This window comes from Oryctolagus cuniculus, chromosome 8 (assembly GCF_964237555.1).
Source record: "Oryctolagus cuniculus chromosome 8, mOryCun1.1, whole genome shotgun sequence".
In the NCBI taxonomy this organism is placed as follows: Eukaryota; Metazoa; Chordata; class Mammalia; order Lagomorpha; family Leporidae; genus Oryctolagus; species Oryctolagus cuniculus.
The window spans coordinates 66,894,325-66,921,532 of NC_091439.1; the positions used below are offsets into that span (position 1 = coordinate 66,894,325).

Consider the following 27,208-nt stretch of genomic DNA (forward strand, 5'->3'; position numbering starts at 1 on the left):
AGGAAGTGGCATTCCCATCTTAGGAAAATGAAACCAAGCTGAGCCAGGACTGGAAGCCACCCTGACTGCTGCTGCTTTTCATTGAGGCTCAATCACCATTGCCATGGAGGAGGGGGAGGAGCCTGGAGAGGGTTTTTGGATGTGCCATCACAGCTGTGCTAGGGATTTTCAAAGCCCCCACCTCCTCCCCCCAGCCTAGAAATTTTCATTGTAAAATCTGATCCTGAAGTGCCTTCCATTAAAGAGGTCTCTGGGAGGATGTTCCCGGTCTTGGAAGGATAACTGTTCAGAATCCCGTAAGAATTACTTTTTTACATGCATGTGAGAGAATTAAGTGCTCTTGGTACAGAGAGGGCATGGGGACCTTCAGTGACGCTCTGATCTACAAGGAGGAGCCCTGCCCATTTCTTATTGTTGGGAAGTTCAGAAACAAAATGAAGAAATACAACATAAGTCCCATATGTAGGTGAAATATGATGTGCTAACCCTTTAAGGTTTGAGAGATTGGCTATTTTTGGTGACAGTGGTTAACTTGAGGATTAATGAGTCCAGAGCTCTGGAGAGCTCCCATCATTCAGTTCAGTTCAACAAATACTTTCTCAGGCCACCAGAATCATGAGCCTGTCGGAAACTCGTGCCCTTTATAAATGACAACATTGTGGCCAGTTTTGTAAATATAATTTATGCTTGAATCTGTAGCCCGCGGGTCAGATTAATTTCGTAAAGGCCTAAGGGAAGTCAGTGGATGGAGAACTGGTTTGTTTGCATCACAGGATTGTTAATGGCCCATTTCTGCTGCAAAACTCCAACGCTCTTCAGTTCCCTGAAAGCATTAGTGTTCCCCGCCATATAATTTGCAATCATAGGTACAGCTTGGGGACGACTTTTATTCTTACTTTGCTTTAAAAATAAAGCTACACCAAATTAACATCTAGGACATTTTGTTCTGCTGCTTCTTATTAAGATTGTTTAGTCTATGGTGGGTGATATGAAAAGATCGGTATTTAACAGTTTGGGAATTACTCTTCTCATAAATCAAAGTGGTATTAGATGACAGTTCTTGTACTGCTTCAAAAAATGGATCTGAATTTTTTTGTAGTTAGTATCTACTTTAGAGTCAAGGTACTCTGATTTGAAAGTTGATATTTCATGACTTGGCATTTTCAAGTGTACTAATAATCAAAATAAACAAAAGAAGAATTGTTTACAAACAATACTTGGGGGGAGGTGGTTAGTGCAGTGGTTGGGAGACCTCTGGGGAAGTCTGCACCACATTTCCGGCCTGGATTTGGGTCCTGGCTCTATTTCCAGTTCCAGTGTGCTGCTAATGTGCTGGGAGGCAGCAGGTGATGGCTCGAGTACATGGGTCCCTGCCATTCCATGTGAGAGACCTGGATTGAGTTCCCAGTTTCTTCACTTTGGCTTTGCCTAACCCGGCAATTGCAGGCATTTGGGAAGTGAACCAGCAGATGGACTATCTCTGTTCCTCTCTCTCTGCCTTTTTGATAAAACCAAGCAAACAAATAAAAGGTTTTGAAAAACTATTTAAGGCTGGAGCCACGGCTCACTAGGCTAATCCTCCGCCTTGCGGCGCCGGCACACCAGGTTCTAGTCCCGGTCGGGGCACCGGATTCTGTTCCGGTTGCCCCTCTTCCAGGCCAGCTCTCTGCTGTGGCCAGGGAGTGCAGTGGAGGGTGGCCCAAGTCCTTGGGCCCTGCACCCCATGGGAGACCAGGAGAAGCACCTGGCTCCTGCCATCGGATCAGTGTGGTGCGCCGGCCGCGGCGGCCATTGGAGGGTGAACCAACGGCAAAAGGAAGACTTTTCTGTCTCTCTCACTGTCCACTCTGCCTGTAAAAAAACAAAAAACAAAACAAAACAAAAAAACAAACAAAAAAAAACTATTTAAAAAAATTTGCTCCTGTATGTTTGTCTTTACATCACCAGGGCAAACCAGAGGGCAAAAATTCTGTAGCTCTAAGCCTGTCTGCCCAGTGTCTTAGATGGGCATCTCAGAGATTTCTAGATAATACTAGCATTGCTTTGGTTGGTGACGACTATGGACAAAGAATAAACAGAACAAGATAAAAATGTTCTAAGTATAAAAGAATTAAGGTAGTAACTGAAAAGTGTGTTCCTTCAACGCCCCTTTCACATAGGAAGGCTGTGTAGCATTTTCCTTGGAGAAGGGTATATGTTACTCTAGTGCAGCCATTGATGAAAACAACATATGGTTAGTTTTATGAGGACTTAGAGCCAGATGGTGACCCATGGGCTAATTATGCAATGGGGAGAATTCTTTAAACAAATCACAGGGATGGTGACATGGCCCTTTCTCATGCGTTAGACAATCTGGACTGTTTATTGTCACACTAGGTGAACGTGTGCCAGGTGAATGGGGAAAAGGTACTACCTGAGCAAAGCATATTTGCAGCATGATTTCGTCTCCCTATCCGTCTTACAGGCTAAAAGAAAAAGGCAGGGCAAGTGGTGAAAGTGAAAGACTGCATTTGTGCATTACTTTGGACAGCAAACTTCCTGCAGAGCTGAGGGTTCCCCCCAGTAAGCATCAGCATGCTTCTTTTAGCCATCTTGAATGGAAGTCTTTCTGAAGTTCTCCTTGCTGCCCTCTGAAGAGAGAGCGACATAAGCAGGCATTTGGGATGAACACCGAACACGTGGGCTTCACCTCTGGGTGTTTGCATGCCGGCATTATTACACCAGCAAACCTGGAGCGGCCCACACCTGCTTTGTTCATGGTTCAATTCCACCCATCTCCTGGCTTTCTCTTCTTTCCTGCATTTTCTTCACCACTCTTTTCAACCGTCTGACCTTTAAATGTAAGCTTCATGAGGATAGGGCTCTTAGTCTGTACTCTGCTGTGTCTCCAGCCCCTGGCACATGGCACCATTTAACCTTCACAACTGTGCCACAACCCAGGCTCCGCTGTCCCTGGTTTGGGGACTGGTCAGGTGCTGCTCTCTCTGACGTGTTGTTCCTGCGGTTGCACTTTTAATGTCTAGTTCAGCATATGGTCATTGCCTTTTCGTATCTGTCTCCCACACTGGGCTGTCACATCCTTGGCAGCAAAAATTTTGGATGTTCACTGGTCACACTTCTTGGTACTTGTGAACTGACTATACGAAGAAACAAAGGGAAATGGTTGCTTCCCTGGACTCAATCCTTTACAGAACCATATGAAAGGGGCAAGGTGTTTACCCTAGGGATTAGCACCCCCCAGCCCTGGCCCAATCAGAATACCTAGGTTTGATTCTCATCTCTGGCTCCTGACTCCAGCTTGCTGCTAATATAGACCCTGGGAGGCGGAGATCACAGCTTAAGTCATTGGGTCCCTGCCTTCTGTGTGGGACAGTTGAATTGAGTTCCCAACTCCAGCTTTGACCCTGATCTGTCCCTGTTTTTGCAGGTATTTGGAAAGCCAGCCAGTGATGGGAACTCTGCCTGCCTCTACCTCCAAATACATTTGTTTTTTCAAATAAATAAGTTAGAAAACAAACTCTATGACGTAGGTGCTTCTGTGCCTCCTTTACAGGTGCTAAATGCAAAGAAGCAGCTGTAATGGAATCCAGGTTTGTGTTACTTTAAAGCTTGTCCTCCACTGTCTCTGTAGTTCTTAACCCTGTCACCCACGAGGACCTCCTTCTTGGTATCAAATTTCCTAAACCTCACACACCATCATCCAGGAGTATTTTCACTTATCTGATTGAGAAATTATATAATAAACATGTTATCATAAGTTAAGAGTGTTTTTTTTTTTTAATTATTTTGAAAGTCAATTGCAGAAAGAAAGATCTTCCATCTGCTGGTTCACTCCCCAGATGGCCGCATGTCTCCTAGATGGGTGGCAGAGGCCCAAGCACTTGGGCCATCTTCTGCTGCTTTTCCCAGGCCATTAGCAGGAGCTGGTTCGGAAGGGGGGCAGTGGCTTTACCACAATGCTGGCCTTTGGTAGTGCGTTCACTTGCCATTTGTATTCATTATGCTAACACTGTCCATTTGAACAATAGCTGGCCCACAAGTGGGAGACCATGTTGTTGGTGATGATGCTTGGGGCTGGTTGGAGTTTGCCAGTCCCTGCAGGAACTGTGTGATCCCCTTCAGTCCCGAGCCCTGTCTGTACCCTGGGCAGCCTGCTTTCCTGGAGTGGCCACAGACTTCTGGGTTGGTTTGGTTCTTGAAGTAATGTTCTACCTCCTCTATGTTTTTGCTTTTGTCAGCAGAGCTCTTCACCACTTCTCATTTGCTGCTTTGTGATGAGCCTGTTGTTGGAAAACCAGATTCTGAGGCCTGATAGCACTTTTCCACATGAGGGGAACCAACAGGTGGGCTGTGAGTGAGCTGCAGGGGCTCCCACTTCATGGACTTGTCACACTGAGGTTTCTGCAGGCCTGAGGGGCAGCTCCGCAGGCCCACTCAGGTACCTGTCAGGTGAGGCCCCAGCACTCATTGCTCACCAGGCAGTTTGGCTCTGTTCCGTAGCAGGTGAGGTGTGGACATAAGATGGGTTAGAGGGTTTGAAGGCGCAAAGATGGCAAATTGAGAGGACATGGGCTTGGTCAAGGGCATGGGTAACACTGAGGACTCAAGGGCAAAGTTGCCCTCATGTGGATACTTCCTGGAATCCTCCCCTTGTATGTGCTCCTTCCCATCCCTGGCTCTGAGCAGGTGCAGGTACTGTGTTGCCTTCTCCTGTGTGCATTTGTCCTTCCTGCCACCCTGCAAAGGACTGAGAATGTAGTCAGCTTTCTTCTGTGCCCTATAGAGAAGATACTGTAGTGATTGTAGCCTTTCTGCCACAGGGAAGTGGTAGCTTTGGTTTTTCTTTGCTTTTCATCACAAGTCACAGCTACATCTGGTGGGCATTTGAACTTGAACAGTTTGAGCTGCAGGAGTCTCTAGTGCATGGCCCAGGATGTACCAAGACCTACTTAAGTATATCTCCAAGTCATTTGCCATCATTTTGTCTTTCTCCATGACTATTTGAAAAGCCACCATAGAAATGTGAGATATTGATTTGTTTCTCCACCCATCCATCAGTCTGCTCATCTATCTGCCCATTTCTTCATACCCTAACTTTTCCAAAAGCAACATTTATATCTATGTGTATGTATAAATGTATGGATATTTATACCTGTATGTTGTACATGTATAAGTATATATGGCTATACATGTGAATATGTATGGTTTAAAGAGTTATGTTATAAGGTAAAGGACATGAGAATAGGAGTTAGAATGCCTAAAAATGAGCACTCAGTAAAAGTTTGCTCTTAATGTTAGTATAATAGAAACATTTTCTGATTTTGTTGTTTTTTATAAATTAGGTGAATTTGTGAAGGGATTAGAATGAGTTAAAAGAATGCTTTACACTGGTGGGTGTTTGGACTTTCTGAAAAGACAGTACAAATATTTTCTGAGCCTCCTGGTGGCCAGTGCAAAAAGGGCAGCATGGTCAACTTCATGTTAGAGAAGCCTTGCTCCTGCCAAAACCAGTCATAGGGTCACGTTAAAATGGATAGTATATGATAGAATGAGAAACATGTTTAACAAAATCCCTATAGTAAATCCAGTAGGGAATTCTTAATAAAGCTTGTAAGGTTCCCTCAGTGTTGGTCAGTGGGACAACCAAAATATGCATTTCAACAAGAGGAGGCAAAAGGTCTACCCAGGCAAAGGGTAGATAGACCCACAGGGGGATACGCATTGTGACATACACTGCATTCCTCAGGTTTCATTCCTGAGCAGTTTCTGTTGTTGAAAATCAGTTTTGGAATGTGGCTTCCACATAAATTAAGTATTTTTCTTAATTCAACTTTCTGGGGAGTTGATATCTTGTTATTTTTCATAGTATCTCATTCAGATTTTTGTCCTGACTTTCCTGGTTGGTCCTAAGAAGGTCATCCCTTTTCATGGCAACTGAAATGAGAAAAAAATAACCATGTCACTGAACTACATAATTGTTTCTCCTGGCATACTCATGTAAAGGGAATGAAGTTACTTGTTATCCAAGTAGCATAAGATTTTAAGGAAATCAATGCTAGATGTGTTTTTTCCTCTTTAATATATTAAAATGTTAAATTGTGCCAAGGACATCTACTATAGGGTGTGTAATAGAAATATCTGTTCCCAAGTCTTCAAGTCTCCCACAAACATGGCCAGTACATTGTATAAGACATGGGTGAAAGGTGAAGATGGAGAGAAAGAAAATGTAGGCAGGAGATAGGCGCTGTAATCGAGACTAGATTTATTTCTGCTTCTAATATCTGTCTTTGTATTTTTTGTGCTGCCTCTCAATGCTCTCAGCTCTGTGATTCCTTACCTATCTCTGTTGACCCCTGTCATGGTGACTGAGAAAGAATCTGTCTTTCCAGCACTCTCAGTTTTTGATGGCCCTAGAATTTTCTTCGGCTTGTACACTCGACCATTACTCTTTTGGAAAAGTCAGTTGAGTTGCAAGGTAGCCATATCCTGGAATTTTCCTGGGTTCTAATTTTACCTTTCTTGTCATCTCTGGAATTTTGTGATATTGTAAATTTTCAGTGACTGGGGAGTTTAATAGGAAAAATGGGTTACAATTTGGAAATTTCTGCCCAAGGGTGAAGCTGAAGGGATGTGTGGTCTTTATGAGGGCCCTGCCTTGTTTGGGTCTGGGTTTGGGCTATAGATAGGATGTTTGCCTTTTCATTGACTCTCGTAGATCGGGGTGTAACATTGATTTGTTATTGGGAGTTTCTGTACATGTTGTTTCAGTCTCACTATCGTCATACTTTGCAGTTGTCCTGCTGTTTCTTTTTTACCACTTACAGGATAAAAGGAACTAAAGTTAGATATGCCTTGATGTATGATTTAAAATTCAAAATTTCCATGAGTTAAAAGATTCAAGAAGGGGCCAGGGTTGTGGTACAGCAGGTTATGCTGCCACTTAACAATGCTAACGATGTCCCATATTGGAATGGCAGTTTAAGTCCCAGCTGCTCCACTTCCAATTCAACATCCTGCTGGTGGTCCTGGGAAAGCAAACAGAAGATGGCCCATGTTCGTGGGTCCCTACCACCCATGTGGAAGTTCCTGGCTCCTGGCTTTGGCCTGACCCTGCCCTGGCCATTGTGACCATTTGGTGAGTGAACCAGCAGGTGAACTATGTCTTTCTCTCTGTATCTCCCTCTCTCTTTGATATTCTGCCTTTCAAATAAATAAATAAACACATCTTTTTGTAAAAACTCAAGAAGGTAAAGAATAACACCCTTTTAAATGACTTCTTCCTGTAGACTGAGAAAGATTGGTTCTCTCGCATGGCATTTGCTATCTTAGGTGATCCCACTGCACTCCCTGCCACCCCCATTGTAGCGCCTACTGTCTTTACTAAAATAGGAAGTGGATCCAACTGTCAGCACCTCTAGACCAAAAGCTCTGTGAAGGCAGGCGTTCTCTGTGATGGCGGTGTAGTATCTGTCACACTGCACACTTGGTAAGTATTGGTAGAATGGAGCTGGACCTGCTATGCCCAACGCTGGCCCAGAGACAGGAGCTCTTAAACTCAGCTTTGCACTCTTTAAACTCTTGTGTTTCTGTTGTATTCTCTTCCTTTTCTTTTTTTTTTTTTTTCCCTGTTCTTCCTGCATCTACATGGTGGACACTTTAGGTCACTTACGTCTGTGGCCTGCCAGCTCTTTTGCTGACGTGAGTGTCCATATATCTGCAGCTGTACACCCTGTACCTGCAGCTGCCCGAGCAGGTGGCCTCTAGCATCCGGGGCACCCTTGTGGAGGGTCTGAGTGGATTTTCCCAAGAAGCTTTGCAGGGCCGTGTGTTCTAGGGAACATCCTTGATCCCTTGACCCTCAGGGCTCCGCAGGCTCCAAAACCGATTTTTCTGAGCCTGCCAAAGGCTAACGTCTCCATTATGTTAACACAGTTTAGGAAGTGGATGTAGAAAATCAGATTGCAGCTTAGTGACCTCACTCCAAATAGAGCTGTTTCTATTTCCATCTCACGGCTTGGGGTTTTGGTGTGGGGATAATCAGTATACGTTCTCTTCCTGCAGCCAGGCCTGTGTGGCAAGCCAGATGAGCACTGCCTGCTTAGCTGGCCAGGACGGGATACAGGCAGAGAGCTCAGTGACCAATGGCATCAGGTTCGGGCCAGGACCTGTGGTCCACGATTAGGAGGCTTGCATGGGGGGTACCCGGAGGAGATTGGCTTCAGCCAACTGCATTCTTCTACACAGCAGACCGACTGGGGCGGGAGGTCCCGGACCCTCCTGAGACAATGCAGGTTGCTTTTTCTCCTTGCACATTGTGCAGAGTGGCAGGGCCATTGCTGTTCCCTTTGAGTATGCACTATTCTGCACTTTTTAAAAAAAGATTATTTATTTATTTATTTGAGAAGTAGAATTACAGAGAAAGAAAGAGACAGAGAGAAAGGCCATCCATCCACCTGTTCACTCCCCAAATGGCCTCAATGGCTAGAGCTGTGATAATCTGAAGCCAGGAGCTTCCTCTGGGTCTCCCACACAGGTGCAGGGGCCAAGCATGTGGGCCATCTTCTGCCTTTCCAAGCCATAGCAGAGAGCTGGATCAGAAGAGGAGTAGCTAGGACACGAACCAGCGCCCATATGGTTTGCCAGCACTGCAGGTGGAGGCTTATTAGCCTACAGTGCCAGCCCCAATGACACCTTTCTACACTTTCAAGTCTGACCAGCCTCCTTGTGATTGACATTATTTCTTAAAAAAAAAAAAAAAGATTTATTCATTTAAAAGAGTTACAGAGAGAAAGGGACGCACACACACACACACATACACATCTTTCATCTGTCATCTGCTGGTTCATTCCTCAAATGTTTGCAACAACCAGGGCAAAGCCAGGAGCCTGGAAATCCATCTGGGTCTCCCATGTGGGTGGCAGGGGCCCAAGCACTTGGGCTATCTTCTTCTGCTTTCTCATACACATTAGCAGGGAGCTGGCTTGGAAGTGGAGCAGCCGGCTCTTGAACCAGCACCCATATTGAGATGCTGGTGTTGCAGGTGGCAGCTTAACCCCTACACTGCAATGCCAGCCCCCAGATTGGTGTTCTTGCCTCTAGATTTAATATTTTCAATTTCATAGGCCTTTGAACTGTTTCTCTAGGATGACTTTGCATATCTTGGCTTTTAAGATCTGCTCGGAGAGCAGTGTGATTTCTGTAATTTCAAAGCCTTATTCTATCTCTTCTCCCCTATCCCCAACTCCTTTCATCAAAAAATCCTTTTAGGCTCCCAGGCTGTTGTACGTGAAGTTCACATTTCTTTGCCTCGCCTCAGCGGTCCTCTGCAAGCCTCCCTGAGCTCCCAGCCTGTTCTCTCCTCTTCTCCCTGGGGTATCAGGGATGGGCTGAGTTGCCCCAGCATAGATAAGTCATCCTGTCGCTCTGCTGGGCTTTCCTGAGCTCTGACATTAGGTTGTTGCGAGGGCCACAGAAGGGAGCACCTATCCATTTTGTTTATTGGTGTGGGGTGTGCGTGACACACTGTCTGAAGCCATCACATTTTGAGCACAAGCCTTTACCAACATTATTTCAGGTAGTGCTCTTTGAAGGGGGTGCTGTTGTTACTCCTGCATTGGAGATGAAGAAGGTGAAACTCAAAGAGATGAGGTTTTGTGCTCAGAGTCTCAGGACCCATAGGAGCTGTGCGGGTCTGTCCAAGTCCTTTAGTTTTCTCTGGAGGTCCAGAGCCCTCTGCTGCATGGGACTAGTCTCCTGCCTCACCTCCAGACTAGCTCGGCCCATTTCCCGGTCTCTGTGCTGCTGACCCCGCCAAGTCCTGCCCACCCTTGCAGGCCCCTCTCCGGTTGTACCTGCTGCTCTGCTTTCTGCTGCAGCCCGCTTTGCTCCCCATCCTCTCTGAACTTCTGCGAAACTCAATGCAGATCTGTATCTGACTACATTCCAGCCATGCTGTGAGGCTTTCAACAAGCCAGCCACCCTCTCTGAATCATTAAAAACAATGGGCATAATGATGACAGCTGCTTCATGGGGTCGCTGGGTGATCCCATAGAGAAATATATGGGAAAATTGTTTGCACATGGTTACGTGTTCCTGTCTTCCTCAGTAGGCCAGCTACTTGTAAACTTTATTATCTGTCCCCACAGTAAGGAATCTATTTTAACGGGAATTGGTGACGGTGAGCACACACACACCTGAGTTAAAGTTCCACCAGAATATTTTCTTCTCTTCCTTTCATGTGTATTAAAGCAAACAGTACTGGTTTTTACCACTTAATTGATCTTGACTACCTCCAGTATCTCCCTAAGAGGGGGCTGCCCACAGTTTGGTGCAACTGTGTGGCTGAGTCCGTGTCTAGAAGGCACGGAGTCCATTTCTTGAGTGCATTTCTGCTGCATCCTCAGAGGGCCTAGCGTGTTTCTAGAAGCTCAGCCCCTTCTTGTTGATGGATTTTTGGCTGGGTGGGGTCAGAAGGGAGAGACATAGGCTGATTATAAATCACTTCTTGAGTGCCCCTTTGCAAGAATGGGCCTGAGACAATGCAGGCACAGCTCTGTGTCTGAGAGCCGGCTGGCTCTGAACACAGCCAGTGTCTCCAGTGCTTTGCTGCGTGGGCTGTGGCACAGCTGTGTCCGTGACGATCGACCACAGCACTTGATTCCTCCTCTCCAGACCCAGGCACGTTTGTTGGCCCCGGGGGTGGGAGGGGAATGTGCTGCTTTGGGGGTCAGATCACTGTCCCGAGCGCTCTGCCTGTGCCCCTGCCCAGGGCCAGGCACGTCTGCCCTCTGCCGGTGTCACGTTTTCCCAATATGCCTCTCTGTCGGCCGCCCACCTGCCTGCCCAGCAGCCAGGCTCGCATAGGGAAAGACTCTCCCTCCCCAAGCAGGAGCAAACAAGCCTGTCGCCTGTGGTGCCCCAGCACCAATTTGTCACCCACTTCACTGGGCTCCGGCCGTCTGCTTCTGCTCTGTAAGGGATCTTTCTTTCCCACGGCTGCTCCAGCTGGGCTCCCGCCTGACACTGGCATCACATGTTCTGGCTCTGGCCTTGGGCATTCTTCTCAAGGTTGTCGGCCTGCATCACCACTGCCTGTCCTTTGGATGCAAAGGTCTTTTCATTCATGGTTGCTTTTTTTTTTTTTTTTTTCATTCCTCCTGGGAGACTTGCTTAGGCTGATGCACGCCTGCCCAAGGATTTTCCATGCCAAGTCGGAGCTAGATTTCCAGGCGCTGTCAGTGCAGCGTGCTGGGGTTGCGCTCTGTGTTACTCAGCACACGTGCCTCCGCCTTGCTTATAAGCCTAGAAAGCGTTCCCAAGTCCGAGCGTGGGTTGTGCAGATGCGGGGTCTGCGCAGCCCGAGTGAAGGAAACTCTTTTTTTTTTTTTTTTTTTCTTTTCCCTGAAACAGACCTAGCGGAAGCTGTTGCCTCTGCTCACCTTGCCCCATCTCCCCGGCGCTCTGCCTGTTTCTCTGAAGGACTTTCTCTGTATTTCCTTCCGCTTCTTGCACCCCATCCTCCTCCCCCTCCCCGCGCGCCTCCTGTGCATGCTTGTGTGAGATCCAGTCCTGCTTTGCGCCTGGAGAGCCCCTGGCGTGAAACGGCCCACGGAGAAGTGTGGGTGTTTGTGCCAGGGCCACTTCACCGCGGCAGCTGCCGTGGATGGCTGAAAGCGTGCCCTCTGGAGGAGCGGCAGCCGAGGGTGCGCAGGCGCCCAGGCTCACTGAGGGCAGCCGCCATGTACTTACTCAGCAGGGGCTGTTGCTTGTGTGATTCCGGGCAGCCGCTGACTTCCTCAGCTGCTTTGCAAAAGGCTGCGAAACGCCAGGCAGCTTTTCAGGCAGTACCAAGTATATTTAATACCTACTTTACAGCAGGCTGAATTTAATACAGTGCAGTGGAATTGGATGCGTATGAGTAATGTCACATCGGTACCAGTGTCTTCAGTCATTCAGCCATTCAGTTTCCAGCATATTGAGGGATTTTAAAATTTTAGGATACGGGAAATTTTCTCAGGCGGCAAATGTGTGCTCTACGATAGATCTATTCCCTCCTTCCCCCTTGCCTTTCTTCCTGGTGGAGTGCTTCTGTCCACTGGTTTACTCCCTAAATACTACAAAGGACTAGGCTGGGCCACAAAGACAGGAACCAGGAACTCAGTCCAGGTCTCTCATGGAGGTGGCAGGAACCCACTCATCTGAGCTATCACCGCTGCCTCCCATCGTCTGCATTTTCAGGAAGTTGGACTCAAAGCTGGAGCCAGGAATAGAACCCAGGCACTCCACTGTGGGACCTGGGCATCTTAACCAGCGTCTTAACTGTTAGGCTAAATGCCTAACTCTGATTCCTCTTCATTTCTTTAAGATCCCAAAAAATGGGACCAGCGCTGTGGCAGAGCGGGCCATGCCTGCCATGCTGGCATCCCATATGGGTGCTGGTTTGAGTCCGGGATGCTCCACTTCCAATCCATCTCCTTGCTAATGCACCTGGGAAAGCAGCAGAGGATGGTCCAAGTCCTTGGACCCATGCATCCATGTAGGAGACCTGGAAGAAGCTCCAATCCCAATCATTGTGGCCATGTGGGGACTGAACCAACAGATGGAAGAATTCTCTCTCTCTGTAACTCTGCCTTTCGAATAAATAAGTAAATCTTTTTTTTTAAAAAGGGTCCCAAAAATGAGATAGAAAAGTGCTTAAAAGTTCCCATGTAAAACCAGAAGAGCAGGAAATCTGATCCTTATGGATATATATTAGAAAATGATCAGATACATAGGCTTTCAAGAGTCCTATTAAAATGTTCAACAGTTACGTGAAATATGCAAGTATATTTGAAGAAGTATTTTAAAATTTAACTGACATGTGGGAATTGGATGTGTGTGTGATTTTACTAAAAAAAGTTTCATGGCACAAGGGGAGAAAAAAATCTGAAGTGTCAAAAGGAAAAAATGCCCTTTATGCATTCATGCGAACAGCCCCCTTGTTCCCTGCTGTCACAGAGACACGAAGAGCCGTACTGTGCAGGATGCAAGGTTCATGGGAAGCAGGTTTGCAAGTGGCAGGTAGTAGGCATGTGATTTATGTCCCATGAAAATCCATTCAGCCGTTGTAGCACTTCCAGGGCGTCTGATGCTTAAGGGAGCCATTGTCTTCACATTCAGGGTGAGGACAAAAAGCCTTCCGTGGCTGAAAGCCACTGGTTGGGGTAGCAGTAGCCTGTCTCCTTTTTCAGTAAGCTCACGGACATGATTGTCTAGGGTATTTCAAAGAAAGTTTTTGTTGTGTTCAGTTTAGTGACAGCAACTCCAGTAGAACCTTCAAGAGAGGGAACACAGTCAATTTTAATGTCAGGACCCAAGCAAATGACAGAAGTTAAATCAGATGCCTCATTAAAAAAATGTGTGAAAGTTATTTACCCTCATTTAAATTGGGGGACAACAAATGAATGGCTATTGAGGTTGGGCGTGGGAAGCAGTAATTAGTATGGCACAAAAAGGTTCCGAGTGGGATTAACTTGTGTCCCCTATTTTCAGTTTCTGATTATGGTCATTGTTTGCTTTTTCTCATTCATCTAAATTAACTTTCCGTATCACATGTATTAATATGTTGGAGAACAACGACCAAGAAGGGGCTTTGTTTGGATTTCATAGTAGACCATTGTTGTCATTATTTATGTGATTCTTGGAAAATAAAGGCTTTTGTATAAGAAGAGGTGTTTATTCTTCTCAAATATTTTATTCATTTGGGGCAGGAATTTGATAGAAAATATGGAATTTACTTTATAAAAAGTGTGTGAACTACACACACACACACACACAAGCACACACACACTCACACACACCAATCACTTAGATTTCTGACTTTCATGTAAGTTGGGAATCTGAGAAGAAAGCAATGATAGCAGAAGGAGAAAACTCGTGAAGCTGTGGCTCATTTCTTCAATATAGTGCGATAATTATCTTCCACTTAATTTTGTCTCATCAAACATTTTTTTAGTGTCTGCTTTGTGCTGAGAGGTGCTTTGCATTCCATGCCTTAAGAAACTTTGTAGTTTAACAAAGATTTTCTCACTATTTCGGCCGAGTAGGTCTTTGTGGTGGGGGCGTTCTGGTGTGTGGTAGGATGTCCAGTGACATCCCTGATGGCACCCCCATCCTAGTTATGGCAGTCGATGCTGTCTCTAGGTATTGTCAGATGTCCTGTGGGGGGAGGAGCATAGTCACCCTCCTGTGGGAACCATGGGGTTGGCGCATTGCATGTTGCTGCAGTGACTCACTGGCATTCTGTGCCATGACGTGTGTTCACTTGCTTATTTCTAGTTATGGAAAAGCCATTTGAAAATGTCCTGAAGTGGTTTTTCACTCTAGTGTCATTTTTTTTTTTTTTAAAGATTTTATTCATTTATTTAAGAGGTAGAATTACAGACAGTGAGGCCGGCGCCGCGGCTCACTAGGCTAATCCTCCGCCTAGCGGCGCCGGCACACCGGGTTCTAGTCCCGGTCGGGGCGCCGGATTCTGTCCCGGTTGCCCCTCTTCCAGGCCAGCTCTCTGCTGTGGCCAGGGAGTGCAGTGGAGGATGGCCCAGGTGCTTGGGCCCTGCACCCCATGGGAGACCAGGAAAAGCACCTGGCTCCTGGCTCCTGCCATCGGATCAGCGCGGCGCGCCGGCCGCGCCGGCCATTGGAGGGTGAACCAACGGCAAAAGGAAGACCTTTCTCTCTGTCTCTCTCTCTCACTGTCCACTCTGCCTGTCAAAAAAAAAAAAAAAAAAAAAAAAAAAAAAAAGAATTACAGACAGTGAGAGGGAAAGACAGAGAGAGGTTTTCCATCACCTGTTTCACTCCCCAGATTGCTGCAATGGCCGGAGCTGTGCTGATCTGAAGCCAGGAGCCAGGAGCTTCTTCTGGGTCTCCCATGTGGGTGCAGGAGCCCAAGCACTTGGTCCATCTTCTGCTGCTTTCGCAGGCCATAGCAGAGAGCTGGATCAGAGGTGGAGCAGCGGGGACTAGAATCAGTGCCCATATGGGATGGCGGCGCTGCAGGCGGAGGATTAACCTACTGTGCCACAGCGCTGGCCCCAGGTCTCATATTCTTGAAGCAAATTTTTGGAAGTCCAGAAGAGAATTGTTAACTGTGTCGACCTGTGTGTGTGTAGCAGCATCTTTGTTGTTGTCATCATCATTTAGTAAGAAAATTTAGCCCTCAAACCTACCTGCAAGCCAAATCTCCAATCTCCGGGCATTCAAAATCTGCTAAGTGCAGGCCCTGCCCTAGGCACTGAAGACGGATTCTGTCCCGGTCACTCCTCTTCCAGTCCAGCTCTCTGCTATGGCCCGGGAGTGCAGTGGAGGATGGCCCAAGTGCTTGGGCCCTGCACCCGCATGTGAGACTAGGAGAAGCACCTGGTTCCTGGCTTTGGATCAGCGCGGTGCGCTGGCAGCAATGCCAGCCGCAGCGGCCATTGGGGGGTGAACCAATGGTAAAGGAAGACCTTTTTCTCTGTCTCTCTCTCTCACTGTCCACTCTGCCTGTCAAAAACAAAAAAACAAAGGAGCTTATGTTCTCAGTGTTTGGGCTGTTTGACGTTCATGAACTTGCCACACTGTTGGCTGCCTCTGCTCATCTTCCTCTGCCTGACATGTGCCCACCCATGGCTCAACTGGACAGTATTTGCTAGAGTCAGGACCCAGCCACGGTGCCATGATCCGCACTAGAAATACCACTCTTCGTGTTATGTCTGCTTTGCATCTGGGATTTGAGAGTCAGCTCCATCAGGACCTGGCTTTACCAGGGTTGCTCTGCCTGGCCCCTACAATAGTAACCAGAGCATAGTGGGTAATTAATATTTATTGAATGAAAGCTGTACAAGTGTGGAAACATTGTGTCCATCAGTGTTTCATGTATGTTCTCCCCTTGGCTCTTGTTCTTTCCTCTGCAAAGCCTGTCTCCTCCTGCACCCATCTATCCCTTTTAAGTCACCTGTCTGGTTCCTAAAAATGTCCCTATACGCTAATCCTTTCCATTTCCATAGTTATTTTCTGATGGGCCTAACTTCTTTTTTCTGCTATTTCAGTGTCACTTATTCAATAAATACTGGGCATCTGCCACTTGCCTGGAGTTGTCCCAAGTTCTAGAGAGAGGATGATGAGGGAAGACCTGGTTCTTGCTCTTTGGGAAGCCACGGTGCAACCAGGGAGGGCGTTCTGTTCATGTCTGCCGCCGGCTTGGTCAAGAGGCAGTTTTCCTCCATGCAGGGATGCAGGGCTCCAGGCCCCTTCCTGATGTGACTTTCTTTTTTCTTTTCTTTTCTTTTTTTTTTTTTTTTTGTTTTTGTTTTTGACAGGCAGAGTGGACAGTGAGAGAGAGAGAGAGAGAGAGAGAAAGGTCTTCCTTTTGCCATTGGTTCACCCTCCAATGGCCGCCGCGGCCAGTGCACCGCGCTGATCTGATGACAGGAGCCAGGTGCTTATCCTGGTCTCCCATGGGGTGCAGGGCCCAAGCACCTGGGCCATCCTCCACTGCACTCCCTGGCCACAGCAGAGAGCTGGCCTGGAAGAGGGGCAACCGGGACAGAATCCGGCGCCCCGACCGGGACTAGAACCTGGTGTGCCGGCACCGCAAGGTGGAGGATTAGCCTAGTGAGCCGCAGCGCCGGCCGCCTGATGTGCCTTTCATCTGCACTATTTGCTAGACTTGCTCCCCATTTCATTTAAATCCTGACTCAGCTGAAAGTTCCTCCAAGCCTGAAGAGGCTCTTCACCCCCTGCAACTGCCTTCCCCCCCCCCCCCCCTTTATAGAGTCTCAATCACCTATATTAAAAAGTTGATGCAAAGTGGAATTTAAAAATTTTTTTATTTTGATTCAAAGCAATTTTGAAATCCATGCATAGGTTTTTTTATAGTATACATTTTCCATCAACTTTTTGAAGACTCTTGGTTTGCTTGTATTTCAAAACTTTTTGAACCAACCTTTTTTTCTTTTTTTAATTTATTTGTTTAAAAGGCAAAGTCACAGAGAGGGAGAGGGAGAGAGAGAAAGATTTTCCATCCACTAGCTCACTCTACAAATGGCCAGCGCTGGGCCAGGCTGAAACCAAGGGCCAGGAACTCCATCCAGGTCTCCCGATAGTTGGGACATCATCTGCTGCTTTCCCAGGGGCGTTAGCAAGAAGCTGCATGGGAAGCAGAGCAACCAGAACCGGAGCTAACACTCATATGGGGCACTGGCATTGCAGTGATGGCATAACCTGCTGAGCCACAACGCCAGCCCTTGAACCGAGTTTTGAAACTTACTTTTAAATTCTATTTTCCATAAACTTTGTGAAGTACCCTTGTATCATATTACCTTAATTGCCCCCAATCCTACTAGAATGTAAGTGCTGTGAGAACACAAGCTTTGTTTTGTTCACTGCTGTCTCTGCAGAGCCCAGAACGGTGCCTGGCATTTGTCTTCAAGGCATATGAACTTGTTGAAGACAGATTTTGTCACTCTTGTTTCCATGAGCAGAGGCTTGTGCTGGGCGAGCCCTGGAGGCCCAGGCTGAGCCAGGCAGAGAGTGCCCTACGCTGCAGAGCACGTGGTCTGATCCCTGTCTCCTTCCACGCCACCCTTCTGCTGCCCTGTTTGTGGAGTGAGAAGACTAATTAACTGCACACTCAGAAAATCTCCGCCTGGTAAATACACGATCCAGCTTTAGGAAGTCACGACCATCTTAAGTGAAATATTTTGCAAATCGTGTGAGAAGCTTAAAGAATGAAGGTATACCCTGCTCTGCTTTAGTCTTAGAAAAAAGCCTGTTTGTAAGTCACTGTATTCACTGCTGAAGATAACAGCAGTGCAGGGTAGGGTAGGGGACAGATCTCAAGACAGAGGTGTTCTGTTTGTCACCAAATGGGAGTTAACAGCTTGTCTTGTTATCTGGGCTCAAACACATAGCCCTTCAATGGCATTTGGGTTAAATCTGATTAGGATTTAGAGTCTACTTGAGGACAAATGGAAATGTAGCCTGTTTAGGAAAATTGCTTTTTCTACCTTAAGATGATGTGGGTAGAAAATGATAACACGTAATTTAAGGGAGTGCCTATGGGGAGCTCTGGGGGTAGAGATTGAGTGCTGGTGGAAATTCTTCAGGGAGGTGACAGCTCTGGAGCGGAAGCAGGAGAGCAGCTCAATCCAGACACCCAGGAAGCATCCCTGAGCCGCCTGTTGCTCTTCTGTAGCTGTACTGGTTGGCTGACTCAAATTTCTACTCGGCACCAAGTGAGAAGATTCAGCCTTAATTTCAGGTGCATCTGGACGTTCAGGCTGTGTCTGAGGAGACGGGGGCTGAGAACATGTAGCTGTGGTTCCGCAGCTGGAGGTGGTTCCAGTTTTTGTAAATACAGAAGAGCTTTTGGAATCTGTATATCATGTTGTGAAGTATTTGTAACTAGGGTTATTAAAGTAATTCAAGCAAAATCAGTATTTAATGATAGTAAAGAATGGTGCCTTAAAATAGCATTCGAGAAAATGGAATGCGTATGTAATATTTTAGCATATATGAAGGTTTGAACCCTCTTATCAACTCCTACTCACCAATTTCTTTATCATCCTATTTTCACTCATTAATTTCTCTTCCTTTCTGCATAAGGACAGATAAATAAGGATGATTATTAAAATGTCCCACCTGGTTGGACTCTAAATGCTAATAGCATGCATGTTGAATACATGGTCATGCTTAGCCATTTGTACTGTGGTTGATGTTGTTCTTCATGATTTTCCAAACTTGGAAGATTGGAAAGGGAGAGCTCAGCCTAATGGAAATTTTACCAAAACAGGGATGCTTTCTAGCTGCAGAAAACAGCAGGGACCTGATGCTGTTTGAGTTCTTGAAGAACTGCTTTTGAGCTGAGTTTTATGCCTCGTATTCAGGGAAGGGAACCAGAAAGAGAACAGGTTCCATGCAGGAGGCATGCACTAGGATTCTGCTCTGCCAGCTTGATGGGTGTTACTCCTTCTACCTTATTCCATGTCTTTATGACGTAAGGAGGGATATTTATGGGCCCTACGCCCCGAAGCGCTGAGAGATTAAATGAGAAGCTTGGCTCAGGTTATGTCTGCTGCTAAAGAGAAGGAATGCATGTTTTCGGTTTGTTGTCTAAACAACAGTGTGACAAAGCTGGCTGTCTCCTGGCCTGTTCACAGTCAGACCAGCTTGCCCGATGGGTTGCAGGTAGCTCTGCTCCAAAGCCCACCTGAGTGTGCGCAGGTGATTGTACGTGTGGAAGAGGCTAAAGGAGAGGCTGCAAGGCGTGGAAACTGAGTACTAGAATCCGCAAACTGTCTTCAGGAGAGTTGAGGGAATAGGAGAAAAAAGCTCCAGAGGCTCATTTAACCCTACATGTGTTAATCAAGAGCCTCAAAAGCAGCCCTGGTTATATCCTTAGAATTGTATCTGTGAACCACTCGAAATCTGTTCTCTTTATATTAATAAATAATAATAACAATAAAAAGCAGCCCCAGGCTGGGGAGAAGCAGATCTCCATAGTTCCACTACTTTCAAATCTCCAACAGCTAACAGTGTTCACAAATGCAGAAAAGCATTAGGAGCCTACTTATCATGTTGTGAAATATTTCCAACTAGGGGTTAATAAAATCAGCATCCAGTGATAATTTAAAAAGGGAACTTTAAAATAGTGTTTGAAAAAATGGAGAGTATGTGATATGCTGGCATGTATGCAGGTTCATACCAGCCATTCCCTCACTTCTCTGCTACTTTTAAAACTTCCTGCTTCATTATCTCAGTTTTGGGTTTAGTCTGACCTTAAATTTTGCCAGCTAGGAGACTGAGATCCAGGGACAATGTAAGGCTTGTTTTTCTTTTTTTTTAATTAATTAATTTTTTTTTTGATAGGCAGAGTTAGACAGTGTGAGAGAGAGACAGAGAGAAAGGTCTTCCTTCCATTGGTTCACCCCCCAAATGGTTGCTACAGCCATAGCGCTGCACTGATCCGAAGCCAGGAGCCAGGTGCCTCCCCCTGGTCTCCCATGCGGGTGCAGGGCCCAAGCACCTGAGCCATCTTCCACTGCCTTCCCGGGCCACAGCAGAGAGCTGGACTGGAAGAGGAGCAACCAGGACAGAATCCGGCGCCCCAGCTGGGACTAGAACCTGGGGCTGGCAGTGCCGCAGGCGGAGGATTAGCCAAGTGAGCTGCAGCACCAGCCAAGGCTTGGGTTTTAATGATTAGTTTTTCTAAAAAAACAAAAACAAAAAAGCTTTTCATGCCTCTTTTTTTTTTTTTTAAGTTTTGCACTTTCTTGCCTTACATTCCAGTAACATTTGAAATTTTTTTCTTTTCAATGACTTTTGAAAGATTCTAGTATGCTACTAGCATGAAATTTTAGAAAACAATTCAGTTTTATTTTTTAGGTTTGTTATACTCAGTTCTCTGAGACAAATATAACTTATTTTGGTTAGCCTTATTTCAGTTTCCTGTGTTTTGAGTTAAGTATTGAAATGATCACAGTACAATAGTCCCAACTCAAGAGAGAGAAGGAGAGAGAGATGTGCATGCAATGGCTTGGACTGGGCCAATACTGGAGCCAGGAGCTCAATCCAGGTCTCCCACATGGTGGATAGAAACCCAACTACTTGAGCCATCCACTCAGCCCCCCAGGGTCTGCATTAGCAGCTGCCTACTAATGCTCCTGAGGAAGCAGTAGATGATAACCCAAATACCTGGGCCCTTGCCACTTACACAGGAGAGCGGGGTGGGGTTCCAGGCTCCAGACTTCAGCATGGCCATTGCTGAATTTGGGGATTGAACCCAGTGGATGGAAGAACTCTTTCTGACTCTGTCCCTTCCTCTCTGTCACTCTGCCTTTCAAATAAGTTTTTAAAAATCTTAAAAAAAGAGAACTATGGATATGTTTAAGTATAAAAAATATAGTAGTTTTAGTTTTGGATCCAGTATTGTATTGTAGTATGTTAAACCTCCCCCTGTGATGCCAGCATCCCATATGAGCACCAATTTGAGTCCCAACTTCTCTGCTTCTGATCCAGCTGTCTGCTAAAGTTCCTGGGAAGGCAGCAGAAATGGTCCAAGTTCTTGAACCACTGCACCTACATGGGAGTCCTGGATGGAATTCCTGGCTCCTGGTTTCGGCTTAGCCCAGCCCCAGCCGTTGCAGCCATCTGGGGAACAAAGCAGTGGGTGGTGCATCTCTCATTAGCTCTCTTTCTCTAGTATATATAACTACCTTTCAAATAAATAAATGAATAAAATCTTGAGAAACTTGTTTGCATGTTCAGCTTGTACCGCTTGTTTGCACCCCTTCAGCTGTGCTGATTAAGTCAAGAGAGGACCAGCCCAGTAGGCAGTGTCAGCCTTGAGGTGTGCTGGAGATCCCACCAAGGTTGGCCATCATCGTTGTGGTCGGGGCATGGCAGTGAGAGGATGCATTATCCTCCCAGATGAAAACACAGGCTGTGAGCACCGTTCTGACCATCTTGCTAATGGTGAGCTTGGACAGAAAATCAAAAAATGAGATGGAAACCCCTCTGTGTTACCCGTCATTATCTAAACCTGATTCATAGCAGTGACTGTTGTGGTTTCCATGGTGCTAAGGAAGTTGGTAACCCTACACTGTCCTGGGTGTCATGAGGAAGGGTAGGCTGCACCAGAAGGCTCTGTTTTTCTTTTTTTAAAAGACTTACGTATGTATTATTTGAAAGACAGGGTTGTGGGGGGAGAGGGAGGACGGGGGAGAGGGAGAGAGCTTCTATCTGCTCGTTCACTGTCAAAGTGCCTAAAACCATAAGCCTGGAACTCCATTCGGGTCTCCCACATGGGTGCAGGGGCCCAAGCACTGGGGCCATCCTCTGCTGCTTTCCCAGGTGCATCAGCAGGGAGCTGGATTGGAAGTGGAGCACCCAGGGCTCAAACTGGTGCTCCCACGTGGGATGCCTAACCCACTGTGCCACAGTGCTGCCCTGCCCCCCTTTTTGGTTGTTTTTGTTAGATTCTCTTTTGTTTTCATTTAGCCAAGAACAAGCAACACCCTCTGAACAGCTATGAAGATAAATATTAAAGATGGACAGAATTTTCATTGATATATTTAACGCCATCTGTGTATTTGGAAACTAAAGCATCAAACTAAATCACAGATCTTAAAAAGCACTTGATTTTTGACATTTTGGTTTTTAGAAATTACAGATGTAGTCATACAGAGTTCCCATTTACGCCGCGCCTGTTTCCCATTATTACTGCCTTCAGCATCACTGTGGAGCTGCAGATACCGGGAAGGAACCAGCAGTGATATAGTTTGGTTAATTAAAGTCCACACTTCATTCAGGGGTTCTTGGTTTTTGGCCCAACATCCTTTTCTGTGCCTGAGTCTCATCCAGAACACTCCATTTAACCATCAGGATTTCTTAGGCTTCCTCTTGGCTGTGACGCTTAGACTTTATTTTTGATGAAGTGGACTCTTTTGAGGAATACCATTCAGGTGTTTTGTAGAATGTCCCTCCGTTAGAATGTGATGATTTTCTCAGGATCAGACTGGGGGACGACCACAGAGGTCCTCGAGGGTCCATCACTGACAACGGTCAGGACAGCCTGGCAGGGGTGTCTGCTGTGTCTCTGCTGGAAAGCTTTTTTTTTTTTTTTTTTTTTTAATGTATTTATTTATTTGAAAGTCTGAGTTACAGAGAGAGAGAGAGATCTAGATCTTCCATCTGCTGCTTCATTCCCCCACCCCACCCCAGATGGCCAAAATGCACCAGGCTGGACCAGGCCGGACCAGGCCTAAGCCAGGAGCCAGGAGTTTCATCCAGGTCTCCTATGTGGGTGGCAGGGACGCAAGCACTTGAGCCATATTTCACTGCTTTCCCAGGCCATTAGCAGGGAGCTGGATCAGAAGTAGAACAGCTGGGACACAAACTGGTGCCCAGATGAGATACTGGCATCTCAGATGGCAGCTTTAACCCACTATATCACAGCACCAGCCCCTGGAAAACTACTCTTGTTACTCCTCCCCCTTCTTTCCAAATATACTCTTCCTAAGAAGTTACAAAGACAGCACATGTGAAAGGAATGGGGAGTTCTGCCCTCCCCCATTGAGGGCAAAGTCTGTGTAAATGACTTGGAATTCTTGGTTCTAGATGTGTGATGTTTAACCCTGCTTGGCTGGTAGAATGGTTACTGTGGTATTCATTGTGGTTACTTACAAACTTGGTCTGATGGACATTTTGTTCTACCTGACGGGAACGGACAGCTTGCCCCTAGCTGCTACCACGCAACCAGGGGTGGATTCCGTGGAATTTATCAGTGCCAGGCCTTGTTCTTATTCACACACCAGGGGCCAGATCCTGGCCTAATACTTAGACTTAATACTGTTTGTGCATCTTCTGCCTCTGTGGGGCTAGTGGCATTCTGGGAGACACAGAGCTGCTTATACTGTATGTGTCCCCTGTTTGGAAAAATGCTAGCATGATAAATGTGCTGTTTTAGTGTGATTATGTACTTTACAGACTTTACCCTCAAAGATATCCTTTCATGTCTGTTCTTTGCTTTTGACTTGAAGTCACGCCCCAAGAATAGGTGATTAGAGATTTTTAAAAATTGCTTCATATTTAACAATGTTCACGTTATAATATAATGTAGTTATAAGTATCATTTTGCCTTTTTTCAAAATATTTTTAAATATTTATTTATTTTAAAGGCAGAGTTGCAGAGAGGGGAGGGAGGGAGGGAGGGATGGGGGGGGGGAGAGAAATTGATTTTCTATCCATTGGTTTACTTCCCAATGGCTGGGACTGGGCCAGACTGAAACCAGGAATCTGGAGCTTTATCCAGGTCTCCCACATGGGTGACAAGGGCCCAAGCACTTCCTCTGCCTTCTCAGGCACATTAGCAGGGAGCCAGATGGGAAAACGGAGCAACTGGGACTCGAACTGGTGCTCATATGTGATGCCAGTGTGGTTGCAGATTGTAGTTTAACCTGCGGTGCCCTAACACTGGCCCCTTAATAAATTCACTGTTTAAAATAACCATTTTTACTTATTTTTAGATGAGCAAAAACTTAGATTTAAAATTTTTTTTCAAAATACAGTAGTAGGTATTTTTTTCCCTCCTTATTTTAGTAAAGAATGCTTATCAAGGATTTCAGCAGACTTTCTTTAAGGTAGCGTTTCACAGGCACTCCACCAAGCCAGCAACCCCAATGCTAAAAATGGATACAAATGGCTTTTCCAGTTCAAGCTTTTCTCCTTGGTCAAATTATCCTAAGCCTTTGGCTTCTGTCCACCACATGTGCAGTGGTGAGTATCAGTGAAGATGAATGAATATGTAGCTAAAGAATACTAACAGAAAGATTCAGGCAGCCTGCTAGTCCTGTAACTATTATTTTGTTGACAGCACACGAGTTTCGGCTGAGCTTTTACATGACATTCATACACTGTCATTTCTGCAAGAAGCATTATTCCTGGGTCATAAGCGAAAGCCAAGCATTTCAGTGTTTTGTGTTTTCCTCAATGGGCAGTTCGACACCCAGGTGCTTCATCATTTGAGCAAGTTTGAAATCCAGTGCATGGATGAATAAGAAGCAATTAGGGAGCCTCTGAGAGCTTCCTGAGACAGGAAGGCCCAGGTCATCCTAATGCTGTGTAATGATCATCTGTATGTCCTACTGCAGCAAGGATGGAATTGACTTTCCTGCCCACAAATTTGACATAAAATTTCACTGCATCTCAGCCTAAGACTGCCGGAGTTATGAGGTCCCCAGTGGGTTGGGCTGTAGATGGAGATAGTGATGCTGGGAACCTGGCCTGCCAGGCTGTGTGCTTGTGTGTGAGTGTGTGTTTTGTGTGTGTGCACATACACACATGCAAGGGCACGTGCCTGGGATGATTCTCTAGTCTTTCTGTAGGGAAAAGAAAAGGATGAATTAACAGCCCTTATTTTTCTAATAACAGACTAACAGTGTGGTAGAGCTTTTTGATTTAAAAGCATCAGATTACTGAGAAATTACTTTATTGTGTTAACGTCATCACTGTGATATGTTGATGATGGGGTGGTAGTAAAACAGTCTGAAAATTTATATGCTATCTCAGTTCAAGGTGATTTTTAATTTCTAACTTCTTATTTTTATATACATCTTTTAGCATAATGCATGAAAAAGGGTTTTGGATAGGAGGTATCATTTATTCATTCAGTTTGTTTTTAATTGGACACCTATTTAAGTACAAGGTACTGGGCTGAAGACACGTAGGTGGATAAGTTGGCTGTGGTCTGCATTCTCCTGAAGCACATGGCCTAGTGGGGGAGACAGCTGAAAAGTAGCTCCAACCATCATTGAAAGGGGTGATTTCAGGCAGTAGTAAGTGATATGCAGGAGGAAGAAACAAGGAGAGATGGCCAGGGAAGACTTTTCTGAGGTGTGAAATGAGCCCTGAGGGATGAGAGCAGCCCATCCTGTTAAGGGAAGAAGGAGAACATTCCAGAAGCAGGGAGGTTGAAGTAGGGAATCACTTGGTGTGGTTCTGGGCTAGAGCGTAGGCTGTGTGACTGGAGAGTGGTGTGATGTGAATCTGGTGAGGTGGCAGGAGGGGAGCGCAGCGCCCCCTAGGGGTCAGGAAATATGAGATACCCGCAGAAAGGTACACGCATAGGTGGATTTTCAAACCAGATGTGCCTGTGTAGCCAGCATCTGCACCACAAAGCTGAACATCTCCAGTACCCTGGGGAGCATCGTGTGGGTGCTGCTGCAAGGTGTAGTCCCCTCTGTGGTTTCCCCTGTGTGCATCTGATTCTCACTGTACAGAAACTTGGGGTGTTCTTATGCTGTTTCTCTTATAACAGTCCAAGGCCCAACAGTTCAGCAGCACACAGGGTGGGTGTGTTTTTATGAAATTTCATTGCTTGGTAGATAAACACCTATTTGTTTTCCAAACATGTTTGACACATAGTCTCTTGTTTAGGAAGCAAGGCTTGTCCCTTCCGAGGGTTGTTTCTCTGACTATTTGTGGATCTGCCCTTTAGGTCTAAGCTGAAACTTCTGTTTTCATTCAGAATTTATGCGTATTTTCCATGGTAATGAAATATTTTCAGATGTGTTGTCTCATTATATTTAGATTCTTATGTAAAAAGCCTGCAGGGGCATCTAACCAAATTTAAACTCAAAATAAATTAAAGATAATATAGTAATTTCAAATAGCTTTGTGTTCAAGCCGAGATTTTTAAAGTTATTATTCCACAGTGAATTTTAATGATGATTATTGTGTACAATGGCATTTGCGGATGTGTGGCAACCAAATGAATATGATTAGCATGTTAGATTATGGATTTGTAATATGAAATGAGAACTTTTTAATAAGCTTTTGCCATAATGGTTCATGCTGTAAACACAAAGTGTGAGCTTCACTAAATCAAAACAGAGTCTCAGAGTCATTAGGCTTGTGTTGGAAATCAGGATGAGTTTCAAATTTTTCTGGAAAGTTAAAAGGCAGTTGCTCTCGTGTCATTTTGGGGAGCTGGGACAAAATGTTTCTTTGTATAGGCAAGGAAAATAACTTACGAAAGAATCGGGCATACATGAGAGTATTTCAGGCATGGAAAGCCAAGACACTCTGGCAAAAAGATCTCTGTGAGTGAGATCCCAGTGGAAAGAACAGGTCTTCAAAGAGGGAGGTGCCTTTCTCTGAAGGGAGGAGAGAACCTCCACTTTGACTATGACCTTGTCTAAACAAGATAAGAGTCAGAGAACTCAAGGGGCTTCCATAGCCTTGGAAACTCATGACTGGTGCATAGGGAGATTATTGATGCCATAAACAGGAGTGTCAATTTGTAAAGTCAACAACAGGAGTCACTGTGCACTTACTCCTCATGTAGGATCTCTGTCCTTAATGTGCTGTACACTGAGGCTTAATGCTATAACGAGTACTCAAACAGTATATTTCACTTTGTGTTTCTATGGGGGTGCAAACGATTGAAATCTTTACTTAATGTACACTAAACTGATCTTCTGTGTAAAAAAAAAAAAAAAAAAAAAAGAAATTATCAATTCCCAACTTGACTCTCACTGGGATTAAACATGACAATAGGTCTGATCTGATTTCATCATCATTTAAAAAAAAATCATCTATTATTTTTCACTTTATGTTTCTGTGTGGGAACAAACTGTTGAAATCCTTACTTAAGGTATACTAAGCTGATCTTCTGTATATTAAGATA

General features: G+C 45.6%; 1 protein-coding gene across 1 annotated transcript in view; it reads left to right on the top strand.

The window, feature by feature from the left end:
• Nucleotides 1-27,208, top strand: part of TSPAN5 (tetraspanin 5) — a 203,072-nt gene that overhangs the window by 92,398 nt on the left and 83,466 nt on the right. The window lies entirely within an intron of this gene.